Source organism: Coregonus clupeaformis, chromosome 20 (assembly GCF_020615455.1).
Source record: "Coregonus clupeaformis isolate EN_2021a chromosome 20, ASM2061545v1, whole genome shotgun sequence".
Classification (NCBI taxonomy): Eukaryota; Metazoa; Chordata; class Actinopteri; order Salmoniformes; family Salmonidae; genus Coregonus; species Coregonus clupeaformis.
The window spans coordinates 63,104,457-63,126,532 of NC_059211.1; the positions used below are offsets into that span (position 1 = coordinate 63,104,457).

The following is a 22,076-nucleotide window of genomic DNA, read 5'->3' on the forward strand; positions in this document are numbered from 1 at the left end:
AGAATAGTTAGCATATTAGCTAGCCATTGCTCTCTGTCAACGAACCGACCCCTCCTCCCATGGCACGAACACACAGAGAGAGCCAAGCTAACGTTAACTAGTTACCCATGTCCCGAATTCCCTTGAACGATTCTGGCTACCAGTATGTAAAAACAAAACACAAATGTAGGTTTTAACTTAGCCCTAGCAGCTACTGTTAGCTAGCCAAGTGCAAAGCTAGCCACTGAATCGACTCAGCCAGTTCGCGTCTGTTCGCTAGGTCGTTCCAGCTATTGTTTAGTTAGCTATCCAGGTAGCAACAAGCTAGCTAAACTGTTGATACTGTTATTGTTGCACTTCTCTGGTTTCTTCTTATTCTGTCAATAGTATACAAATATAAAATGTGAAATGCAAATATGATAACTGTACCTGTAACCCCCTTCGGAAAAATTGTTGGTCACAAAAATGTTTAACAATCCTATGGGATTTTTCCGATGCGAATCCAATGGGAATTTTTCATGAGGGTTCTACGTCTATGCATAGGAAAATATTATTTGCAAGACATAAGAGAAAATAAATTATCTTATTTTTAATTTATGACATTCTTTGCCAATATAAACAATGTAGTTAATATTGTTTCCAAATTGCGTTACCCACTCCAGTCAGCAGATGGCGATGTGCGTCTTTCAGGTGATGATTCTTGCGTGACGTGTATTCTAGTGGACGGGACACTTCTTCAGCAAAAACCACACGGCTACTCTTTCAACCACCTCGGTAGCTTGCTAGCCAACATAATATCGAAACATTGACTCTTTAGACCATGTTTATGTACATTAGCTAATCTAAGTGTTTAAAAGACAATTCTGTTTACGTATCAACTGGTTAACTTTAACCTAATTCGCAAACTTGTTAAGATTGATACTGAGCCTAGCACTAGGCTAGTCGATAATGCTAGCTAGCTAACATCCCCGACCATGAGTTCACTGAGCTACTCCCCCCGTGTTAAAGAAGAGGAGGTCTGCTGGACGGAGAAAGAAGCTCTGGGGCTGAACATTGTCGTTAAAGAAGAAGAGGAGTATATTAAAGTGAAAGGAGAGGAAGAAGCTTTCAGAATGAAAAAGGAGGAAGAGAATGCTATCACATTGAAAGAGGAAGAGGAGGATGTTATAGTGAAAGAAGAGAAAGAACCCTTTGGAGTGAAAGAGGAAGAGGGGATAGAGGCTATCACAGTAAAAGAGGAGGTAGATGCTTTCAGAATGAAAAAGGAGGAAGAGGAGGCTATCACGCTGAAAGAAGAGGAGGAGGATGTTATAGTGAAAGAAGAGAAAGAACCTTATAGCATGGAAGAGGAAGAGGATGCTATCTCAATAAAAGAGGAGGAAGAGGAGACTGAAGATCTGATTAACACCGGTGAGTACCGTCTTAAAAACAGAGGCACAAGCTATGCAGTTGTTTAACTAATGTGTGGTTTTAAAGGGGCATTCTACTGAAGTTCTAAACTTGATTATGTTGTTCTGTAATGAAGGAATCTGTGATTGGTCCATTATTTATTTATTACTTTTAAATTAGTTATATAGAGGCCTGGCCATTAATTTTTGGAGAATATAGCCTAACTTATAAATGCCCAATGAGCTTAGTTCGACTGTCGTACCCCAATGATTTATATACATACACTAGCTGACCGATAGGGGGCGCTGTATTGAAGCCGCCGTGCCTCCATCTTGTTACCGCCGTTGTAGAACATATTTTGGAAGCTTTAGAAATGCATTTATTAATGTCTACATTGGTTTTTGCCACGTTGATTCTATTACATACACCTTCATGCATACTTTGGAAATATGTGAGCGAAATATACAAATGAGAAGAAAAAAATCAATAATCATTTTCCTTAAAGTATACTTTTTTTTTTTTTTTGAGATGGCTGTTACTATACCACTACAACAATAACATATTTAAATACATTTCAAGATCTGAATATAAAGTTGGCATACTTGAAAGTGTGCACATTCATGTTTTCGTGTGTATTTTACTTTTTGATAAATACATTTCCAAGATAAGAAGAAGCCTAGATCAATAGTTTGATATATATATATATATAGATGTGACTCCTCTTCTTCTTGTATATTGTCAAAAAGTTCATCAATAACAAGCCATCTATATCTGGCTTTCAAACTGTAGACCTACTCACCACAAGAAGGAGTCATTCTGTCCAAAACAAGTCTTGGCAGAATGACAGAATGACTCATGGGGGGGGCGGGACTAATGAACGGGTCATCAATCAAACAAAAGTTGACAGAAGCCACGGGACACTTCTTCATACAATTCATTTCTGTCCTTGAAACATTTAATTGAAATACTGTAGAATTCCATTAATTCCATGAAGGACTGCTCATATAGCTCTTACTGGGGAGTGTCAATATGGCCGACTGGTGGTTCCAAAGCCTGTCATTGGCCAATCCAGGGGTTTATACACATCATTGGTCGTACCACATCAAAAAAAAAAAATATATATAAACTTGTTTTTACTTCATTGTTTGTAACCAATGTAGGCCTAGCTGTAAACAAACATGGTTAAAACTATCGTTTTTTTTTGTCTCATGCAGGTCGGTCCGTTCATTCCGCAGCTCTGCCTGTGAATATGAGCGGTTCCATTTCTCCAACCCTGTCCATCAGCTTTATACCATTACATGGACGAGTCAGTGGAGGATATCATTTAATTTATCCATTAGGTCTAATACATGTATCCTATACTGACTAGTCTATTTATCCATTAGGTCTAATAAATGTATCCTATACTGACTAGTCTATTTATCCATTAGGTCTAATAAATGTATCCTATACTGACTAGTCTATTTATCCATTAGGTCTAATACATGGATCCTACACTGACTAGTCTATTTATCCATTAGGTCTAATACATGGATCCTATACTGACTAGTCTATTTATCCATTAGGTCTAATAAATGTATCCTATACTGACTAGTCTATTTATCCATTAGGTCTAATAAATGTATCCTATACTGACTAGTCTATTTATCCATTAGGTCTAATAAATGGATCCTACACTGACTAGTCTATTTATCCATTAGGGCTAATAAATGTATCCTATACTGACTGGTCTATTTATCCATTAGGTCTAATAAATGTATCCTATACTGACTAGTCTATTTATCCATTAGGTCTAATAAATGGATCCTATACTGACTAGTCTATTTATCCATTAGGTCTAATAAATGTATCCTATACTGACTAGTCTATTTATCCATTAGGTCTAATACATGTATCCTATACTGACTAGTCTATTTATCCATTAGGTCTAATAAATGTATCCTATACTGACTAGTCTATTTATCCACTAGGTCTAATAAATGTATCCTATACTGACTAGTCTATTTATCCACTAGGTCTAATAAATGTAACCTATACTGACTAGTCTATTTATCCATTAGGTCTAATAAATGTATCCTATACTGACTAGTCTATTTATCCATTAGGTCTAATAAATGTATCCTATACTGACTAGTCTATTTATCCATTAGGTCTAATAAATGTACCCTATGCTGACTAGTCTATTTATCCATTAGGGCTAATAAATGTATCCTATACTGACTAGTCTATTTATCCATTAGGTCTAATAAATGTATCCTATACTGACTAGTCTATTTATCCATTAGGTCTAATAAATGTATCCTATACTGACTAGTCTATTTATCCATTAGGTCTAATAAATGTATCCTATACTGACTAGTCTATTTATCCATTAGGTCTAATAAATGTATCCTATACTGACTAGTCTATTTATCCATTAGGTCTAATAAATGTATCCTATACTGACTAGTCTATTTATCCATTAGGTCTAATAAATGTATCCTATACTGACTAGTCTATTTATCCATTAGGTCTAATAAATGTATCCTACACTGACTAGTCTATTTATCCATTAGGTCTAATAAATGTATCCTACACTGACTAGTCTATTTATCCATTAGGTCTAATAAATGTATCCTATACTGACTAGTCTATTTATCCATTAGGTCTAATAAATGGATCCTATACTGACTAGTCTATTTATCCATTAGGTCTAATAAATGGATCCTATACTGACTAGTCTATTTATCCATTAGGTCTAATAAATGTATCCTATACTGACTAGTCTATTTATCCATTAGGTCTAATACATGTATCCTATACTGACTAGTCTATTTATCCATTAGGTCGAATAAATGTATCCTATACTGACTAGTCTATTTATCCATTAGGTCTAATAAATGTATCCTATACTGACTAGTCTATTTATCCATTAGGTCTAATAAATGTATCCTATACTGACTAGTCTATTTATCCATTAGGTCTAATAAATGTATCCTATACTGACTAGTCTATTTATCCATTAGGTCTAATAAATGGATCCTATACTGACTAGTCTATTTATCCATTAGGTCTAATAAATGGATCCTATACTGACTAGTCTATTTATCCATTAGGTCTAATACATGTATCCTATACTGACTAGTCTATTTATCCATTAGGTCTTATAAATTCATAACAACACAAAGTTTACTAGTGTTTTTATTAGCCTACGAAGCACTACAGCCACTCTGCTCTTTTTATTGAGGAATATTTTCTGGATTAAACCTCATAGGAAGACAATTTTACAATGTGGAGGTTTTAGTCTGGTCTCTGTTTAACCAAATACTCTGTTTTTCTTTGACAGGAGAGAGACCAGACTCTCACTCTGACAGTGGGAAGAGTCCTTCAGGGGAACCAGGCCCAGAGACATCCAAACCAGCAAGACCACACCACTGCGGAAAGAGATTTATCCAGTTAGGACACCTGAAAGAACATAAGAAAACACACACAGGGAAGAAGCAGTACCACTGCTCCCATTGTGGAAAGGGGTTTGGACAGTCAGGGAATCTAAAAGTGCATGAAAGAATACACACTGGAGAGAAGCCATATCAATGCTCCCAGTGTGGAAAGGGTTTTTACTCAGCAGGGGACCAGAAAAAACATGAGAGAATACACACAGGTGAGAAGCCATATCAATGCTCTCAGTGTGGAAAGGGTTTTTACTCAGCAGGGGACCTAAAAAAACATGAGAGAACACACACAGGGGAGAAGCCATATCAATGCTCCCATTGTGGAAAGGGTTTTTACTCAGCAGGGGGCCTTAAAATACATGAGAGAATACACACAGGTGAGAAGCCATATCAATGCTCCCAGTGTGGAAAGGGTTTTTACTCAGCAGGGCACCTGAAAATACACGAGAGAACACACACTGTTGAGAAGCCATATCAATGCTCTCAGTGTGGAAAGGGTTTTTACTCAGCAGGGGACCTGAAAATACATGAGAGAACACACACAGGTGAGAAGCCATATCAATGCTCTCAGTGTGGAAAGGGTTTTTACTCAGCAGGGGGCATGAAAAAACATGAGAGAACACACTTAGTAGAGAGGCCTTTCCAATGCTCTCAGTGTGGAAAGAGATTTATTCAGTCATGGCGTCTGAAAAATCACAAGCGAACACACACAGGAGAACAACCATTCCAATGCCTTCAGTGTGGAAAAAGCTTTTCCCGTTTAGGGAACTTGAAAACGCATGGGATGACACACACAGGAGAGAAGCCTTTCCACTGCTCCCTGTGTGGAAATAGTTTTACCCATTTAAAGACCTTGAAAATGCATGCGATGACACACACAGGAGAGAAGCCTTACCACTGCTCCCAGTGTGGAAAGGGTTTTAGACTATCAAGTAAACTAAAAGTGCATGAAAGAATACACACCGGCGAGAAGCCATATCAATGCTCCCAGTGTGAAAATAGATTTGTCTCATCAGGGGACCTGAAATCACATGAGATAACACACTTAGTAGAGAGGCCTTTCCAGTGCTCTCAGTGTGCAAAGAGTTTTACCCGGAGGAGGAGCCTGAAAAAACATTTGAGAAGACACACAGGGGAGAAGCCCTAACACTGCTCAGACTGTGGAAAGAGATTTAGCGAGCTTAGGGACCTGAAAAAGCATGAGATGACACACAGGATAGAAGCCTTTCCAATAAACTTAGTGTGGAAAGACATTTTCCCGGTCAGAGGACATGAAATCACATAAGAGATTAGAGGCTGTGTTCTGTGGTCCTCTGTAGCTCAGCTGGTAGAGCACGGCGCTTGTAACGCCAGGGTAGTGGGTTCGATCCCCACTTGACTGTAAGTCGCTTTGGATAAACGCGTCTGCTAAATGGCATATTATTATTCTGATTTATAGTGTTGACAAAGTATGAAAATCAAACTGTGTATGAAAAAATAGGCCTACTTTTTTTTAAATATATATTCTAAAATTAGAATATATTTTACATGTATTTGATTTTAATTTTGATTATGAATTTTGATTGATTGTATAAACCCTTATGTGTTCATTATATGATTTGGATATTGTTATTTAAAAACGTAAATTATTTAATGATTCATGTTCTTGATTCTAACCTTGGAACCTCTTGAATTTAGACGTTGTGTTTCATTGAGTTCATTTTTGTAGTAGTCATCAAGCTAAAGGTGTATGATAATTTGATGACATTGTTCTGATAACAACAGTTGTTGACATTAAAAACATTCACTACCTCATGAATGTTCCCATCAGTATTATTTCGTCAGAGAAAACACAGGTGCTGATTTGTAAAAATTATTTGATTATTGCAACATTTTTAGCTGAATAAATGTACAATTATTTATTATTGTGGAGGTCACTGGTGGACATTCATTACATACATCTACATGATGTATTGTTACACCATGTAGGAGCAGTATAGACCTAGTCTGTTCATTATATACTGTACCAGTCAAAGGTTTGGACACCTACTCATACCATTTTATTATTTTTATTAGTTTAATATTTTCTACATTGTAGAATAATAGTGAAGACATCAAAACTATGAAATAACACATATGGAATCATGTAGTAACCAAAAAAGTGTGAATCAAATCTATCTAGATCTATATTTGAGATCCTTCAAATAGCCACCCTTTGCCTTGATGACAGCTTTGCACACTCTTGGCATTCTCTCAACCAGCTTCACCTGGAATGCTCTTCCAACATTCTTGAAGAAGTTCCCACATATGCTGAGCACTTGTTGGCTGCTTTTCCTTCACTCTGCAGTCCGACTCTTCCCAAACCATCTCAATTGGGTTGAGGTCGGGGGTTTGTGGAGGCCAGGTCATCTGATGCAGCACTCCATCGCTCTCCTTCTTGGTCAAATAGCACTTACACAGCCTGGAGGTGTGTTGGGTCATTGTCCTGTTGAAAAACATTTACATTTACATTTACGTCATTTATCTTTTTTTTTTTTTTTTGGGGGGTAGAAGGATTACTTTATCCTATCCCAGGTATTCCTTAAAGAGGTGGGGTTTCAAATGTCTCCGGAAGGTGGTGAGTGACTCCGCTGTCCTGGCGTCGTGAGGGAGCTTGTTCCACCATTGGGGTGCCAGAGCAGCGAACAGTTTTGACTGGGCTGAGCGGGAACTATGCTTCCGCAGAGGAAGGGAGCCAGCAGGCCAGAGGTGGATGAACGCAATGCCCTCGTTTGGGTGTAGGGACTGATCAGAGCCTGAAGGTACGGAGGTGCCGTTCCCCTCACTGCTCCTAGGCAAGCACCATGGTCTTGTAACGGATGCGAGCTTCAACTGGAAGCCAGTGGAGTGTGCGGAGGAGGGGGGTGACGTGAGAGAACTTGGGAAGGTTGAACACCAGACGGGCTGCGGCATTCTGGATGAGTTGTAGGGGTTTAATGGCACAGGCAGGGAGCCCAGCCAACAGCGAGTTGCAGTAATCCAGACGGGAGATGACAAGTGCCTGGATTAGGACCTGTGCCGCTTCCTGTGTAAGGCAGGGTCGTACTCTCCGAATGTTGTAGAGCATGAACCTGCAGGATCGGGTCACCGCCTTGATGTTAGCGGAGAACGACAGGGTGTTGTCCAGGGTCACGCCAAGGCTCTTCGCACTCTGGGAGGAGGACACAACGGAGTTGTCAACCGTGATGGCGAGATCATGGAACAGGACCTTCCCGGGAGGAAGAGCAGCTCCGTCTTGCCAGGGTTCAGCTTGAGGTGGTGATCCGTCATCCATACTGATATGTCTGCCAGACATGCAGAGATGCGATTCGCCACCTGGTTATCAGAAGGGGGAAAGGAGAAGATTAGTTGTGTATCGTCAGCGTAGCAATGATAGGAGAGGCCATGTGAGGATATGACAGAGCCAAGTGACTTGGTGTATAGGGAGAAAAGGAGAGGGCCTAGGAACTGAGCCCTGGGGGACACCAGTGGTGAGAGCACGTGGTGCGGAGACAGCTTCTCGCCACGCCACTTGGTAGGAGCGACCGGTCAGGTAGGACGCAATCCAGGAGTGAGCCGCGCCGGAGATGCCCAGCTCGGAGAGGGTGGAGAGGAGGATCTGATGGTTCACAGTATCAAAGGCAGCAGACAGGTCTAGAAGGACAAGAGCAGAGGAGAGAGAGTTAGCTTTAGCAGTGCGGAGAGCCTCCGTGACACAGAGAAGAGCAGTCTCAGTTGAATGACCAGTCCTGACACCTGACTGGTTTGGATCAAGAAGGTCATTCTGAGAGAGATAGCAAGAGAGTTGGCTAAAGACGGCACGCTCAATAGTTTTGGAAAGAAAAGAAAGAAGGGATACTGGTCTGTAGTTGTTGACATCAGTGGGATCGAGTGTTGGTTTTTTGAGAAGGGGTGCAACTCTCGCTCTCTTGAAGACGGAAGGGACATAGCCAGCGGTCAAGGATGAGTTGATCAGCGAGGTGAGGTAGGGGAGAAGGTCACCGGAGATGGTCTGGAGAAGAGAGGAGGGGATGGGGTCAAGCGGGCAGGTTGTTGGGGGGGATTCAGCAGTGAGGAGAATGTGGCAAAGAGCTTCCTAGGGTTAGAGGCAGATGCTTGGAATTTAGAGTGGTAGAAAGTGGCCTTAGCAGCAGAAACAGATGAAGAAAATGTAGAGAGGAGGGAGTGAAAAGATGCCAGGTCGGCAGGGAGTTTAGTTGTCTTCCATTTCCGCTCAGCTGCCCGGAGCTCTGTTCTGTGAGCTCGCAATGAGTCATCAAGCCACGGAGCTGGAGGGGGAGGACCGAGCCGGCCGGGAGGATAGGGGACACAGGGGAGTCAAAGGATGCAGAAAGGGAGGAGAGGAGGGTTGAGGAGGCAGAATCAGGAGATAGGAGGGAGAAGGATTGAGCAGAGGGAAGAGATGATAGGATGGAAGAGGAGAGAGTAGTGGGAGAGAGAGAGCGAAGGTTGCGGCGGCGCGTTACCATCTGTGTAGGGGCAGAGTGAGTAGTGTTGGAGGAGAGCGAGAGAGAAAAGGATACAAAGTAGTGGTCGGAGACATGGAGGGGAGTTGCAGTGAGATTAGTAGAAGAGCAACATCTAGTAAAGATGAAGTCAAGCGTATTGCCTGCCTTGTGAGTAGGGGGGACGGTGAGAGGGTGAGGTCAAAAGAGGAGAGGAGTGGAAAGAAGGAGGCAGAGAGAAATGAGTCAAATGTAGACGTAGGGAGGTTGAAATCCCCCAAAACTGTGAAGGGTGAGCCATCCTCAGGAAAGGAACTTATCAAGGCGTCAAGCTCATTGATGAACTCTCCAAGGGAACCTGGAAGGCGATAGATGACAAGGATATTAAGCTTAAATGGGCTAGTGACTGTGACAGCGTGGAATTCAAATGAGGAGATAGACAGATGGGTTAGGGGAAAAATTGAGAATGACCACTTGGGAGAGATGAGGATTCCTGTGCCACCACCCCTCTGACTATGGTATTATTTTATGTATCATTAAGGCAAATGTTGGGAAATGTCAAAAGTAAAATATAGTAAACATGATTGACATTCTATAATCCAGATGTATGTTTAAATAAGCAATATAGCCAATACAGTGTGTAACCATGCCTTAATGTATGTATGTGTATTATTTTTGAGAAAGGGTCTGCCACCAATATAATGAGATAAGAGGAAGAGGTCATATGGAAAAGTTCACATAGCCTTTTTGGAGAAAAACAACATGTGACATCTAGACGTTGAAAGATAAGGGTGGCGTGGCCATGGAAGAAGTTAATCAATTACCCTAAGGGTAGCAACTGTGTATGCTATGTAAGGATGACTATGCACTTGTATTGGTATAAAAGGAGATCTTTGAGCCAAGGAGAGCGAGTTGTTGCTCCATGGAGCAAAGCTCAGGCTTTGGTATTCAATAAAGTCTAAATTCTTAAATTCACAGGCTCCGATGTCTTGAGAGATATTTTTGAGTTGATTATCTAGTCAAATGTTTCTACAACATATTTGGCACCCCAGACGGGACTTGATAGGGATCAGTGACGGTATACATTTGCAGTTGTGAAACGGCTTGGACGGACCATACAAACAAAAGCGGCCGCTTTTAAAAAGGTAAGCCAAGTTCTTACTTAAATAGTATAACGTTTGTGTGGTCCGATCCGGGGCTCGGCAACATCTAAAGAAATACCAAGTAGGTCTCTCCAAATTTAAGAACCAGAAAGTTAGACACTAGGAGCTTTTGAATTTAAGAATACATGTCGCTGTTGTTTGTCTAAACCGTCTGTTCAATTGATTTGATTCTTTTGATTCATTTGATTCATTTGATTCATCTTGCTGATCGCTCTGTCTGGGTCATTTCGACACGGGTGGTTGTACAGCTGGTTGAGCGATCAGACAATAACATGTTAAGTCCTGCAGATACCGCTTTAGACGTGTTGGTGGAAGTGAATCGTCTTGAGGACTGCTTAGGTAGGCAGAAATCCTGTGTAATACCGCTCCTTTTTTCTGTGTTGAGGAAGTGTAACAGAAAAAATAGGGCAGAATTGACAGGTCGCTTAGGAAAGCGTAGTAGAAGTCCAGGTGTGTTGAGGAAGTGTAATACCTAGGGGGCTGAATAAATAGAAATCCTGTGGATACCGCTTTGGAGAGCTAAAATTAGCATTCCATAGGACTGAACGGGCAGGTGGCTACTTACGGATACCGCTCTGATGAGGAATTCTTTGTTGGAGGTCTGCACAGGTAGGTAGGGAATCATCCTGGGTTGTGATGATGCCAAAATTAGGTAGGGTCTATCAGGTAAAAAAGTTAGGTCATCCGGCGTAGGTGACACCGTAAATTGGAGTAACACCGGTCATCCTGAGTAGGTGAACGGGTTAAATAGCTACAAGGGCTTCAAAATTTTGATAAAGTGTTATATATAGAGTAGGTCTGCTCATCTCATATGGGGAATGGGTTGCTTGGGCATCTGTGAGTCATTCAACTGTCTGATTCATTTGGGCACAAGTGGCTGCTCATCTATATGAATGAGAATAATAAGAAATCCTGCAGATAACAGCTTATTTTCTGTGTTGAGGAGAGAAGCTGTGTTTGAGGTCGTTTGAAATGTCGGTGTTTGGTGGAGAAAGGTTGGCGCACCTGTCCTGGACCACTGTTTGAGTATAACCTGGTAGGAAGGACGCACCCGGTCTCACACCAAGAGAGGAAGAGTGAATGGAGTGTGGATATTCATTGACCAACTGAGTGTAGAAAATTCACGTTACCAGGAGGGGTAGAATAAATCCTGTTGGAGGAACAGGTCACATGTATCGGTGTGGTCATATGATGTCTATGCATTGTATTTTGATAAATCTGTTAGGGTATGTTTCTGACATTATATTTAGAAACTTTAGAGGTGATGCAGTATTATGATAAATTGACTACAGTAAAATAATAACTAGGATAGGGTTAACATTCCAAATTTGGGCCTTTTGATAGAATAAAATATTCCTGTAGGTTATACAAAGTAATTAAGGGCGTTTAAGAACAACATAAATATGGAATAAAAGTGGTATAATGATGTAAATTAGTCGCACTCTGAAGTTTGAATGATGAGATATAGAGGTGTGTTTGATAATTATATATACATTGAAATAATAAGCTTTTCTTGTAGATTATATCTTGGAGTTTCGTACAACAATGCCTGTCATATAATTTTGTAAGATTAGGGAATAGTGACCAGCATATATGATTCTAGGAGGATTTTATGACTGAGGGAAAGGATTTGGGTAATTTGTTGTTTGTTCCGCTGAGACTAGATGGTGATTAACTGATTTGTGGCAATAAAGAATAATTAGAAACATGAATTGTTTGGTAGATATGAATAAATTGGAATATAATGAATTGTATGTGAGTGTGGTAAATACAAGGGATTGGATAAAATTATAGGTGTTGACTTGCTCAAACACGTAGACAGATGTGGAAATGGGAGAGAGTACATAGGACAGGTGGTAGAATTAAGCATTATAATAAACTATCTATTATTTCAGAAGCAGATATATAATTCATTTGGTTAGGTCGTTAGATCTGTTTCCAAATCAATGAATGTGGGGTTTGACTTGTTGACTGCTAAGTTGATTACGTTGAGCGTGTGAGATCTGTGTCCTTCAAAGCTATTTTCTGATAAAGTGTGGTATGTGCCAGATACTAATACTACTGACCATTATCATTGGAATAAAGGAGGATTAACTTGTCATTTCAATAAAGCATAGATTCTGCATCGCTGAACAGAGTCTAGGTTTTCTAAGTATAGTTTAGCTATAGCTGTGGGTTGTTTAGATTGAAGGAACAGTCAGGATAAGATTGGAAGATCTAGTAGCCTGCGTCTTTTCAGACTGAAGGACTCACTTATTCAACGGGAAGGAGTGAGGAGTGACTATAGTCTGAATAGCGTACTGTCAATTGCGATAAAGTTATGGCCATAATTTTAATTGTTTAGGTAGACTGGAATGAAAGTAAGGTATTTTAATATTATGAATATACATATATTATTAGTTATTGTTGAGATGTGAATAGACTTTACTAATGGCATGAATTAGTTTCCGGTTAAAAGAGAGTCATACTTGTTTGACTGTATCGAGCTGAAAGAGTTATTTAAAGAAAGTTTGAATAGTTGGATGGAAAACATCTATTTGACAAAATTCTAATTGTTATTATTTTATTCTATGGTTTGCGTCACCAGTGGTGTATGCGAATATTTGGTGAATTGTAGAATGATAATGTATTTTCATTACGTAAACCAGGGGATGCAAGGAGCTTTGGCTTTTATGCTGAGGGAATAGCATCAATTTATAGTGGGTTCTGGATTTGTTTAATAAACAAACTTATGTTTTGAACTAAAGTAATGCAATAGGCTACAATTATAACATTATCAGAAAAAGGCACTATACACTCATCTGTGGTCCTCTGTAGCTCAGTTGGTAGAGCACGGTGCTTGCAACGCCAGGGTTGGGTGTTCGATTCCCAAGGGGGGCTAGTATAAGTATAATAATGTATGAGCACACTAATTGTGAGTCGCTTGGAATAAGAGCATCTGCTAAATGACTAAAATGTTAACGGAGAGGAGACTACGTGGTAGTAATTTTTAGTCATTGAATGAGGTTTTGCTAGATTAAACGAGTGACAATGGTGGAATATGTCTATAAATAAATTGGATTGTGATAAATGGATGATTTCAATATATGATGGTAAACTACAGCAAGTGTTTGGTGTTACTTGTAGCTTACTTAGAAAGGATAGATTAATAGATTCATTCATTCTGTAATGGCGGAGTGATGGTTTAATTGTGTGGCTATGATTTTAGTTGATTACAGGAGAAATAGGATATAGTTTACGACGCATGGAGAAGTGAATGTCTTATATGGTAATAGATCAATTGAACCAAACATGACGTTACTACGGCAATTTAGGATGGTTAATGTTGTTAAGTTCGTTTTTAAACCCTATGATAGAGGTAAATGCAGAACGCTGTTTGAAAGTGGTTTATTAGGTCTGCTAGGAAAAATTGAAGAATTTAAATTTTTGTCTGTGGATGTTGGACATTGGGGCTTGCTGAAACGTGAGAGCGCTATAAGGGACATTATGGGTTACGTTAGGTGTACGGGGATCGCGTGTATTTTGTAGGAAGTCATAGGAGATTGAATATTATGACTGTGGGTCACTTTGGATAAAGGCGTCTGCTAAATGGCATATTATTATTATTATTGTTATCGGCAGGAGATTGCTAGCTAGTTAGCGGTGAAAGCTAGTGTGGTTTTCGTTGGGTGACGTCACTTGCTCTATGAACTGGAAGTAGATGCTTTGTGTGGCACTGGTGGAGCGACGGGTAACAGTGCTTCGATGGTGAATGTTGTCAATGTGTGCAGAGGGTCCCTGGTTCGAATCCAGTGAGGGAAAGAAAGCAAATCTTTTACATTGATGGTATTGATGTGAATTACTGGTTTCATTGATAACATTATAGGAAAGATGTCCTACCAATCCATGTCGAATAGGATAACATAGTAATTGAAATTGTATATTGGTGAATTGGATGTTTTATTGGTTTATTATTATAAATATAAAATAATTTGTCATCTGTTGAGGTACCGTTATGAGGGAAATTAGCAGTAGAGTATGATAGATATTGTAGAGGGTTTAAAAAATAAGTGAATTGGGTGATGAGACAGGTTGACTTGATGTTGAATGGGATTGTTTAATAGAAGTAATTATTTATATTTAGGAGAATGAGAATATGTTATTAGGTAGTATTGCTTTGTGGAGACGATTAACTAATGAAGAACATGTCTCGATAGTTGAATAAGGAACGATATTTGATAATTGATCATTTTATTATGACATTATATAGTTTGTTTAAACAGCAGTGAGTTATGATGATGTTTTATTACTTCAGATAACGATAAATTGTTTATAGTACGTTGAACCTGGGGAGGTAGTTGTTGCTGTTGACTTGATGGATTAAGTAGACATCTTTTTATGGGTTTTGGATTATGAAACAATAAGTTTATATTTTAGAAGAAGAAAAAAAGAAAACATCAATGCAACAGTTTGCGACAATAAAATTACTAAAATGGGGTTATAGGTTTATAGTGGAAGGTGTAGTTAACTTAATAAAATGTGTTATTATCTAGTGTCTTCTAAGTGGGAGTTTTCTTTTAAGAATTGATGGGAGTCTCCTATAATATTGTGTTAGGGGTGAGATAGGACTGGGGAGATATGTATGAAGTTTTGTGTGTAATTACTATCTTTGGATTGTTGATTATATGTTAACGACATGTATACTTTCTCTTCCAGGAACATGGGGATTTCTTTATTGGGAGGTTGAAAAAAGTATGTCGGCTAGGGTGGAACTAGTTAGTAAAATTAAGTAGTTTTATTTTTAGGTTGTCATAATGGTTACAAAAATAAATAAGGCCTGGCCATTTTTGGTTGTTTATTGTTTTACTATATGGTGTTCAAATAACCACAAACAAACTACTTAGTATGAAATGTTAGTTGTATAGGATTTTTATTTCTATTTGTTTTTTTGATGGGATGGAAGTGAAATATCTTAAAGGGGCATACACATGTAATTTGGGTTATTTACTGAGGGATAAGTAAATATGTATGATATATTTTGAAAAGAGCTGTACTAAGGAATTACAACATTTATGAAAGGTTTTGATGGTTGTTAGAAGTAGTATACTATAGGATGAAACAATTCATTGAATGATTTCAATGACCTCTGAAATCTGTCCTGGCTTTATAGTGTGACCTGATCACCCGCACTATGAATTCTAGAGGCATGCTGAATTAGGGGGTTAGATAAAATAAGGATAATTGTGAAGAAGTTTATAATTTGGAAAAATCCTATATATAAATTAGTCTAAACAGGACAAGGATGAAGTGAGAGAGTTAGTCCTGAAGGAGAAGTATTCCTTGAATAGTGTTATGGAATACAGTTAAGTAAAGATATGCTCAAGGGTTGTCATTTTAAGGTTAGTTATTATTTTAGGTTTGATAGGCAATATTGTTTTGTTTTGTTTTTTGTACACATGAATCACGATGTGATGCATGTGTCCAAGGGGGGAAGTTGGGATTACAGAGGTTTTAATGTTTTATTATGGTTTTGTGGGGAAATATGCAAGGTGTATTAAGGATATGAGCAGTAGTAATAATGTGTTATGGGTTAGGTTAAATCATTTTTGTTTTTGTGATAGGAGGCATGGTGTAGAGGTGGTCTGTCTATGAGATAAGTGGACTACAACAAGCTGGAAGCAGGTGTGCTTCATAATCTCAAGGCTTCTTTTGACGGATGAGAGGACATAAGTAGCATACTGTGTCTCACCTAACCTAACAATGTTCTTAAGATTTTCTTTTCATGGGTGAAGATAACTATGCCCAACTGAGTAGGATAATCTGAGTATTTTCTGAGCCCTGGAGACTATGTGGTGGCAAAAGACTACAGAAGAAAGAGCTGGAAAGACCCTATGTGGAGGGGCCTGTACCAGGGGTTGTTGGCTACCTTAATGATGGTAAAACTGGTGGAGACAGATACTAAGATTCATGTTTCCCACTATAGGAGTGTTCCAACCTCAGCCATTGGGTAGCATTGTTGTCTTTTGTGTGTGTCTGTGCTTGTGTCTTTGCAGCAGTAACTCTGAGCTTCCCTATGGGAAGGCTGATAGAAGGACACTTTTCACAGACCGATATCGATAGATTGAGAGGGACTCTGGCTGATCCGGAGACCCTAGTGACGGGGGGAAGGTTATCAATTGAAGTGACCATACACATCGTTGTCCAGGTTATACCAACGATGGTACGGATAGAGGGGAGTATCGGGTATCATCTTAACCATTGTACCAGAGTGAGGGAACTGATGATTGAGAGATTCCAGACCACTGAGAGATTCCAGACCTCCAAGATGCACCAGATATCCGTATCATTGATTTCTCTACACGACTAGTTACCTGATAATAAGGGGAATGGAGTACTGATAATAACAATAAAGAGCAGAAGAACAAGACATAGAAGGGATATAGACAGGATTAGAATGTATATTCTTGCACAGGCAGGAACCATAACTAAAAATACAGGAAGGGATCACTATTAAAATACAAGGGTTAAAATATTATTGGTGTGTGAGAAACCAGCACAAAGAGTATGGGGGAAGTCACATGGGGTAGTGTGACCTTAAGATAATGAAAGAAGGAGACAGGTGAATCATAGACATAAGGAGAACAGTCCAAGATTTAGATAAACAATTTGATGTAGTATTTGGTGTTAGATTTCCAGGGGAAAGTGTTATTAGAAGAGAGAAGTGTAAGCAATTGTTAGAATAGGAACAAGGAAAGGGAAACACCAGAGTAATGTCAAATAGAGTATGAGCAAAAATATAGGAATGTTACAATAAAACAATTGGGTTATATAGTTTGGAAGAATTCAAGGGAGAATGTGAAACATAATGATTTGTCATGTAGACAATGTTACTAGGGATGTTTTGGATTGGATATTAACTCAACTGAACTGTTATGATCTGTCCTTTCCTGAGGTTACAACGGATGGTGTCGTAATGCATTGCAGAGATCAATTGGCTCAGAACGGTGTAAACCTCAATAAAAACCAAAAATCCTCTACTCGGCTGAAGAGGAACAACAAAGGCGTTGAAGATGTTCCTGTCTGACCCACCTCTGCCCTGAATCCAGCATCAAATCAAAGCAATCAAATGCCTTCTCTTTTGTGCTTTTTCTTTCAAGAATGTGAGGAAAGAGGTATATGCAAAGGCAACGTTCTTCCTAGTTTGGGTATACTGGTTTGCACATGGACAAAACAGGATGATGGTGGAGGTGTGGTGGTTCAGGTGTGACATTGGAATTGGGACATTGCTATGGGTAATCCAAGATGAACTATGAAGAACATAATGAAGAACATAATGAAGACGCCAGAAGATTGAGTGCCGGTAGAGGAAGGGAGTGTTAGTTGAGGTAGTATGTTGATTAAGGAGGTATTATACACTACTAAATTTATAGTAATTTGGACAATGCATTAAGGTACTGATCTGTTGTAATTCTTGTTATGAGGAAGTTAATGCTAGAATTAGTATAATATAAATATACATTCGGCCAGTATCAATATGTGCCAAGGTGAGAGTTTTGACTTTGAATAATGGAACAAAGGTGACTAATTAAGAATTGTCATTCTAAAGTTGTTTTGGGTAATTAATTTGATTATGATTATAAATTATAATTGGACTGACTGATCTGAATAACTTATTAATATTAAGGCTTAGTGATGTTGACATGGCAATTACTTGATTAGATATAGATATTGATTATTTTGATTGTTATAATACTTGTGATATGGGTGATTAATCTTTGTATTGATGGGACATTGGTGGAATGTCCCATAGGGGGATATATGGTATTATTTTATGTATCATTAAGGCAAATGTTGGGAAATGTCAAAAGTAAAATATAGTAAACATGATTGACATTCTATAATCCAGATGTATGTTTAAATAAGCAATATAGCCAATACAGTGTGTAACCATGCCTTAATGTATGTATGTGTATTATTTTTGAGAAAGGGTCTGCCACCAATATAATGAGATAAGAGGAAGAGGTCATATGGAAAAGTTCACATAGCCTTTTTGGAGAAAAAACAACATGTGACATCTAGACGTTGAAAGATAAGGGTGGCGTGGCCATGGAAGAAGTTAATCAATTACCCTAAGGGTAGCAACTGTGTATGCTATGTAAGGATGACTATGCACTTGTATTGGTATAAAAGGAGATCTTTGAGCCAAGGAGAGCGAGTTGTTGCTCCATGGAGCAAAGCTCAGGCTTTGGTATTCAATAAAGTCTAAATTCTTAAATTCACAGGCTCCGATGTCTTGAGATATTTTTGAGTTGATTATCTAGTCAAATGTTTCTACAACATGACCAGATGCTCTCGGGGTATGCGAGAACACATGGTCAGACGAGGAGAGAGGAGTAGGAGTAGCAGTGTTTTCAGTGGTAATCCATGTTTCCGTCAGCGCCAGGAAGTCGAGGGACTGGAGGGTAGCATAGGCTGGGATGAAGTCAGCCTTGTTGGCAGCAGAACGGCAGTTCCAGAGGCTGCCTGAGACCTGGAACTCCAGGTGTGTGGTGCGTGCAGGGACCACCAGGTTAGAGAGGCAGCAGCCACGCGGTGTGAGGCGTTGGTGTAGCCTGTGCGGAGAGGAGAGAACAGGGATAGGCAGAGGCATAGTTGACAGGCTGTAGCAGATGGCTACAATATTGCAGAGGAGATCGGAATGAAATGAACTAAACATCTGGGAAAGGAGAGAGCAGGGCCTCCCTTACCAAAAAAAATATAACTCTCCCAACTTCCACCTCAGAAACTATAATTGTTTCACTGAACCCCCGAATAAAACTCTCCCAACTTCCACTTTAGAAATTAGAATTGTTGTAAACTACAGCGGTTCAATGTTTCAAGGAATAGACTCAACTTACTTTATTCAGCTAGCTAACTATGACGCCATAGCTAACTAGCATGCTAGCATCCAATAACACACAGTTTAGCACCAATACTTGGTTACAACAAACTACCAATAGTGTGTTAACACACTAAACAGATAATTTGTGTCCGTGTCTAGTTCTTTCATAACGCAGCAATAATTAAACGTTGGCTAGCTAGCACAAAGATATTGTATTTAGCTACCACAGTACAGCTAGCTGGTAGTGTTGGCTAGCTAGCAATGGCTGCTGTGTTGACTTTGTTTGAAAAACGGCGTCGCTGCGAACGAATGTAGCTGGCTAAAATGATATTGTATTTAGTTGCTACCGTTGCTAATAGCTACTCCAACTAGTCCAGGAGGTGAGTTAGCTAGCTAGCTTCGTGCTACACCCGGCACCGCCGCACCGCCGAATACAAAAGTAACCTACAATAACTACATACAACAACTACCCACAACAGCCCACGATGCCTACCTATAATACCTAGTAATATACAGCCCACGATGCCTACCTATAATACCTAACTACAATCTAAATACATAGTTTAAGCCTTACTCGACAAAGCCCAAGCTATGTATTAAGCCAAACTTACCCGACGCCAGCTGTCTGGGTGGCAGACTGCAATCAGTAGCTGTAATTAAGTACAGCAGCTACCAACCACCTAACGTTAATGCCTCGGATAATGAGGTTAGAAAAACAGCTGAATGGTAGGTAGCTAGCTGGCTCAATTACAGGTACTCTTAAGCGTGAAATAACATTGGAAACAACTAACCACAGTTGCTAAAAGTTACCAGTAGCTACCCGCTAGCTAGCTAGCTTTGTTGGTCCAAGTAGTGGGTTAGCTAGCCTCGTGCTTCGCCGGGGTCCGCCGAATACAATACTTACCTACAATAATTACCTACAATAACCTACAATAACCTACAATAACCTACAATAACTACCTATAATACCTAACTACAATACCTACCTACAATCTAAATACATGGTTTAAGCTTTACTCAACACCATATAAGAAGCCAAGCTTACCTCCTGCTAGAGAAAACACAAATGATTGTCCCACTAAGCCCAAACCAGATGGGATGGCGTATCACTGCGGAATGCTGTGGTAGCCATGCTGGTTAAGTGTGCCTTGAATTCTAAATAAATCACTGACAGTGTCACCAGCAAAGCACCCCCACACCATAACACCTCCTCCTCCATGCTTTACGGTGGGAAATACACATGCGGAGATCATCCGTTCACCCACACCGCATCTCACAAAGCCACGGCAGTTGGAACCAAAAATCTCCAATTTGTACTCCAGACCAAAGGACATTTCCACGGTCTACTGTCCATTGCTTATGTTTTTTGGCTCAAGCAAGTCTCTTCTCCTTATTGGTGTCCTTTAGTAGTGGAGTCTTTGCAGCAATTCGACCATGAAGGCCTGATTCACACAGTCTTCTCTGAACAGTTGATGTTGATGTGTCCGTGACTTGAACTCTGTGAAGCATTTATTTGGGCTGCAATTTCTGAGGCTGGTAACTCTAATGAATTTATCCTCTGCAGCAGAGATAACTCTGGGTCTTCCATTCCTGTGGTGGTCCTCATGAGAGCCAGTTTTATTATAGCGCTTGATGGTTTTTGTGACTGCACTTGAAGAAACTTTCAAATGTTGTCTTAAAGTAATGATGTACTGTCATTTCTCTTTGCTTATTTGAGCTGTTCTTGCCATAATATGGACTTGGTCTTTTACCAAATAGGGCTATCTTCTGTACACCAACCCTACCTTGTCACAACACAACTGATTGGCTCAAACACATTAAGAAGGAAAGAAATTCCACAAATTAACTTTTAATAAGGCACACCTGCTAATTGAAAGGCATTCCAGGTGAATACCTCATGAAGCTGGTTGAGAGAATGCCAAGAGTGCACAAAGCTGTCATCAAGGCAAAGGGTGGCTATTTGAAGAATCTCAAATATAAAATATATTTTCATTTGTTTAACACTTTTTTGGTTACTACATGATTCCATATGTGTTATTTCATAGTTTTGATGTCTTCACTATTATTCTACAATGTAGAAAATATTAAACTAATAAAAATAATAAAATGGAATGAGTAGGTGTCCAAACCTTTGACTGGTACAGTATATAATGAACAGACTAGGTCTATACTGCTCCTACATGGTGTAACAATACATCATGTAGATGTATGTAATGAATGTCCACCAGTGACCTCCACAATAATAAATAATTGTACATTTATTCAGCTAAAAAATGTTGCAATAATCAAATAATTTTTACAAATCAGCACCTGTGTTTTCTCTGACGAAATAATACTGATGGGAACATTCATGAGGTAGTGAATGTTTTTAATGTCAACAACTGTTGTTATCAGAACAATGTCATCAAATTATCATACACCTTTAGCTTGATGACTACTACAAAAATGAACTCAATGAAACACAACGTCTAAATTCAAGAGGTTCCAAGGTTAGAATCAAGAACATGAATCATTAAATAATTTACGTTTTTAAATAACAATATCCAAATCATATAATGAACACATAAGGGTTTATACAATCAATCAAAAATCAAATACATGTAAAATATATTCTAATTTTAGAATATATATTTTAAAAAAAGTAGGCCTATTTTTTCATACACAGTTTGATTTTCATACTTTGTCAACACTATAAATCAGAATAATAATATGCCATTTAGCAGACACGTTTATCCAAAGCGACTTACAGTCATGCGTGCATACATTTTTTGTGTATTGGTGGTCCCGGGGA

General features: G+C 39.2%; 1 pseudogene; it reads left to right on the forward strand.

Moving 5' to 3' along the window:
- The first annotated feature begins 1,319 nt into the window (after positions 1-1,319).
- On the forward strand, positions 1,320-6,579 carry LOC123481513 (annotated as a pseudogene).
- The last annotated feature ends 15,497 nt before the right edge of the window (positions 6,580-22,076 follow it).